Here is a 5,800-nt window from a genome sequence, read left to right as displayed (position 1 = left end):
AATTCACAATAAAACATTTAAGAAAAAAAATTGATTAACTAGACTTCAATAGAATTAAGAACTTCTGCTCATGATAAAACTGTTATGAAAATGAAAAGACAAGCTACAGAATGGAAGAAAATATTTATAATACACGTATCTCATAAAGGTATTGAATTCAAATATATAAACAACTCTCAGAATTCAATAATGAGAATATACAAGACATAAACTTCCTGAGCCTTTGACCAGAGTAATATGCCTGACTTAAAACCATGTTTCTGTTATAGTCATCAGAATTAACCCTAAGGTAACAATACCTGCTCTTTATGTTATTATCTGGCTAGCAATCCTGGGTTTTTTTCCCTCTGTGTCAAGTCAGTATGAGGAAGAAATGCAGACTAAGGAGGAAATACAAATTCATTCGTGTAAAATGGCCTTATTTTTTTTTCCCTTTCATAGGGATATAGAAACAATGTCCCCTCCTCTCCACCCCCCTAAAAAAGACCTTGGGCACCAACCTATTATCTAAAACTCCCCAGGCAACTGGAAAGATTTTGCTAGAATTAACCAGGATATGTTTTTACATCTAATTAGATATTTTTACAGTCTGTTCTGGGAGGTATGCATTGTAAGTATCTAGTGACCATGATTGGGAATCTGTGTACCCAAATAAACGTTTGTAATTAAAAAAAAAAAAATTAATGACCCCTTTTTAAGGGGAGAGAGTTTGCCATGCATTCTGTTTTTGTGATTATCTTTTGTTTCTTTAGGACCCTTTCTTTCCTCCTTTAACTTCTTTCTTTGCCTTCATTATCACATGCCCAGGAGGTACCATCTTGTAATGTGTCCCTTTTTCTCCCCAAAAGTGGTGTTTTCTTGAACCCACTTCCTCAGGTTCTGAACAGTTTCAAGTCACTTTTCATTTCTAGTAGCTTACATTTGATATCCCAGATCTTAGGTGTCTTTTTAGCATTTTCATAATCATTTTCATAATGGAGTTCCCTTTCCGGGACTCTATACTCCTACATGTCTCTCTCACTGTAGGCATAGGCTTACAGTTGCGTCTGCTAAGTTTGAGTGTTTTCCTGCGAGCAGGTCATTGTAATTTTTTGTGAAACTCCAAATTTGCTCCTGGATTGGCTGAAGGCATGGGTTATGAGTGATTTTCTTTGTTTCTTTTGTTGATTGGCTTGGTTTTTTTTTATAGGATTTAGAAAACTGTCTTTAATCTCTGGCAACCCAGATGACAATACCTCCATGTATGAAGAGTATTTTTGGTTGATATAGAATTTAAAATTGACAAGACAATGACACGCCAAAGGATAAAAAGGTCATAGAAGCCAGCTCATCTCTCCAGGGTTCTTACTTCTTTAGATTCTTAGTTCCATCTGGTTTTCCCTACTTTAACAGTTGTACACTGAATTGACTGGTTTTTTTTATTGTTTAGCTGGGAATGTTCGTTGGTCAGCAGATAGCTCATCCTACCCAGATACCTGCTGGTTATCATACTGTTTGTAGTTAAGACCTGACACTTCTCAACTTTATAAGGCAATGAATACATTTTTGATACTTTTATTAAAATCTTCTATGTTGTGGCCTCTAAGACTACTCCTGGGTTAGTGGTTTGCTAGGAGGACTCACAGGACTAGCATAAACACACTAATTTCTAAGATTTATAACAGCAGAAGGAAAACCAGCAAAGGAAAAAGACTCATAGGGCAAAGTCCTAAGGAAATCAGATACAAGCTCCCAAGTGTCCTATCCCAGTGGAGCTGCATTATTGTTGTTAAGTGTTGTTCAGTTGGTTCCTACTCAGAACGACCCTGTTTAGGGTTTCTGAGAAGCAACTGATGCGTTTGAATGGCCACCTTGCAGTTCAAACCAACATTGCAGTCCAGTGCTTATCCTGCAGCACATGCGTAATTCATCTATCAATGAGTTGGGATAAAACATGTGGAACATCTACCAGGGTAGCTCATTAGTGTCTAAGGTTTGTATTGGAGACTAGTCATACCAAACCTTCTAGACTCCACGAAGAAAAGTAGGTGTTCACCATACCGCACACACTTTGTGTAACTAGTGTAGCACAGTGAGTCACTCTGATCACTTAGGATGATGAAAACCTTTGTAACTTGAGGTTCCCAAAGCCAGCCAAGCCCAACCTTACAAGTAAGCCTTTTCAAAGATAGAAAAGTTAAGGTCTTTTAACTCTTTTCTAATCAAACACTTATTCATCCTAGTAGGAAATATTTTTAGCGTTTTAAAATAGGTCCGTGATGTCATATCTAATGCAGTCAGTTTTCTTCTCAGTAGAACTCTGACAGATAATTTGTAGTAAGGAAAATAATTTAACATTATTTGTGTATAACATTCTCAGAAAATGAGACCCAACAAGGAAGATAGTAAAATTGTTCTCAATCATAAGCTTGAGGTTTTAAGTTTTAAAGCGTTTTGAATTGAAGTAATCAAATTGCTAATTCTCTTTTTAATGGGCAGGGAAAATTACTGTGTAAAGGAATTATATATTCACTCTTTTCTTTCAGCCTAAGAAAGCCATCAATATAGTAAAACCTCATCCACCTATAGCTCCTCGACCGTCTAGTGGTTCCATTGCAGCAGCTCGCCATAGACTGTTGAAGGTTCTCCCTCACATTGGACAGTCTTCCTTACCTTCTCCTGGAAATGCATATCACCCTGAAACTTCCAAGAATGCACTTCCAAATTTGGCAACTCTGCCCCCGTCTGGCAGGCCCATCTCATCTGTAACTAGTGATTTTCTTAAGGAAGATAACAACTGGGAGAGTAACACACTATTTCATGCCAATAGTAGCATCAAACTGCCACCTCAGATATCTCATGTAGAGTTCAGAAATGACAAAGAGCTTACGGATTCTACTCTGCATCTTGGATCATCCCTGCCTAGGCGAACAGAACACTTTTCTGAAAGCTTGCCGTCTAATAATGAGGATGACACCGTCTTATTTCCAATTACAGAACAGCATGTTACTGAAGAATCCTTTCTACCTAAAGTGGATTCATTTGCTTTGTTAACTGAAAGAAATGCTGATGAACAAAGCAGTGGCTTAGAAGACATTTGGAAGGTAAATCCAGAGTCCCTGCTTACTAATGGTGGTAAAGGGCCAAAAGCTACAGAACAGCCCCTTAAACATGTTGCAGGATTGTTAAGTGGTGAATCAGTGGAGACTATAGTTCCAAACCACCGTGAATTAAGTCCTCACAAGAAGAGACTCTTGTCACCTCTTCACTGTTCTGCTTTAATATCACTGGTGAAAGCACAGAGACAATCCAAATATTTTGAGTCAGGGACTCTCCAATCTTCACAGAATGTGCTCCACTCATTGGATTTCCGCAATATAACTGATTGTTCTTTCTCTCAGACCACTCGCTTTCGAGGTGTTAAAGTTGATTCACCTGGAAAAAAATATGATATTATATCTAAAGTTGAGGCTCGAGATATCACAGAAATGGCTAACAAAGCTTCCAAAGAGCCTGTTGGTTGTGTAAATAATACAGGTTTTCTTGCTTCTATGGCCCAGAGCTCAAGCAGAGGCAATTTACAGAGCACATGTGGGGCAGGCAGGTTTCGGGCTTCTGGAATTGGGCGATCTACAAATCTCCAGATTTTTCAGGAAGAAAGCCCTGGGAAAAGCTCTCCCCTGTTAGAAGCCACAGATTTTCTTCTAGTAAGTATTTTCCTTTCGATATGCTTCACTAGTTATCAACATATTTAAAGTTCTTTTTTGTTTATGTAAATAAGGAGACTTAGGATACGTTTATTTTTTCTAATAAATTTTTCTTACAATGGCTATCTAGTTTATAGAAGTCTTTTTAGCTGTTAAATTTTAAATAAAATTCTAGTCCTAAATTGAGAACTGTAATTTGGAAATAATTTCATTCAAAAATTTAGCATTATATTTTCAAAAGCTAAAGATTTTTATCAAGATTTTTTCAAACTAAGAACTTTGGTATGTCATCAAATTTTATTCTCTTAATGATAAATAGTAGTCCTGATATGATGCTGCAGAGTAATGCACTGGACTGCAAGGTCAGTTTGAGCTGCAAAATCAGCAGTTCAAACCCATCAGCCACTCCTCAGAAACTCTATACAGGGTCTCTATGGGACGGAACCGACTCGATGGCACAGAACAGCAACAATGATAAGTAAACACAATATTGCTGGATGTCAGAATCAGGGTCCAAGTTAATTTAATTAAATAAATTAGACTAAATCATTTACAATGAAACCTGACCACTTTTGGAGAATAAAATGCACACATTTCTTATTTGGTCTTTTTTTTTTTTAATTTTCATTGACTCATTTCTGCAGATGTTTTGTGTTTTAATTATAGTCTCCCCGTGGTGTTGGAATAAGTGGAAATAATGCTGCAGCAGGAAAAAGAGTAGGTAAGCAATAGTGACTTTTGGAAACAATATAAAGCTAATCACATCATTATGCATACTGTTGAATTTTCAAACAGGGATTAAAAGAATATTCTTTAGGGTATGTACAAAGTAAATATTCTCTCACAAATTTTTTTCACTTAAGCTAATAATTATGAGAACTAACCACAGCAGATATGTGGAAGATGAAACAAAAATAGAAAATGATGTCTGTTTCCTAGAAGAGGTATAACCTATGTGAAAAGACATGAAAAATTGACATGTAGTTCCCAACCCTAGTCATTGACTCTTTTTTTATTTTTTTTGCTTAATAAGAATTTATTTATTGAATGAATGAACAATAATGTCTTTTCTTGCATTTTGAAAATATTTTCTGAGCAGTTACCCACTGATTCTCACAAGGGATAAACCAAAGCAAACCTGTTGCCACTGAGTAGATTCTGACTCATAGTGACCCAATAGAAACTGCTCCAAAGAGTTTCTAAAGCTGTGAAACTTTATGGACGCAGACAGCCACATCTTTCTCCTGTGAAATGACTGGTAGTTTTGAACCACTAACCTTTCAGTTAACAGCTAAGTACTCTAGCCACTGCACTATCAGGGTTCCTCCACAAGGGATAAGCCCCACCCGCTGCCTTCAAGTTGATTTTGACTCACAGCAACCATATAGGAGAAACTAGAACTGCTCCAAAGGGTTTCCGAGGTTGTAAATCTTTACCGAAGCAGGCTGCCTTATCTTTGTTCCTCAGAGCAGCTGGTGGGTTCAAACCGCCAATCTTTTGGTTAGCAGTCCAACACTTAACCGACTGCATCACCAGTTTCCTTTCACAAAGGAGAGCACTTCATTTTACCCATGATGAAACTGAGGACAGAGTGGCTGGGTGACTTGCCAAGGTCACACAGCTAATAAGAAGTGCTAAAGCTCTCTTTATAAAATACTCCCCTTCTAACTGACAGGATGAGAATGAAGAGCAGGAATACAGGCGAAGATTTTGGATATGAATGCAAAATAGACCACCAGAATAAAGGGCAAATAACTTGATAAGGATTAGGAATTCTAACATTTATTACTGGAGGAAAAGATTGGAAGCTAAAAGATTCCGGGGAGTTCATGAATACCCCTCTTTCATGAAGTCTTTACTTAGTCATTACCGAGTTTTTTTACTGAAATAACAAGCACTTTCTATGTTTGTTTTCCAACTACTCCTCTCCCTGAAAAGTATTTTTTTTTGTATATCCTCGAAGCCCGCCTCCTATACTCACCCCCCCTTCCCCCCCAGTTTTCTGCCCACAGTCCCTTTCCCTCTCTGGATCCAAAGTCCCCAGCGACTTCATTACTCCATGTCATCATCTCTGTCTCCATCTCAGGCATCTCAGTTTCTCTGGGTAGGGTCCC

General features: G+C 37.7%; 1 pseudogene; it reads left to right on the top strand.

Annotated features, from left to right (window-relative positions):
- The window catches only part of LOC102819204, a 65,501-nt pseudogene that overhangs the window by 45,741 nt on the left and 13,960 nt on the right, over nucleotides 1-5,800 (top strand).

The sequence above is a fragment of the Chrysochloris asiatica genome, unplaced genomic scaffold, assembly GCF_000296735.1.
Source record: "Chrysochloris asiatica unplaced genomic scaffold, ChrAsi1.0 scaffold00020, whole genome shotgun sequence".
NCBI lineage: Eukaryota > Metazoa > Chordata > Mammalia > Afrosoricida > Chrysochloridae > Chrysochloris > Chrysochloris asiatica.
Note: the sequence above shows the minus strand (reverse complement) of the source record. Positions and strands in the feature narration are given on the sequence as shown.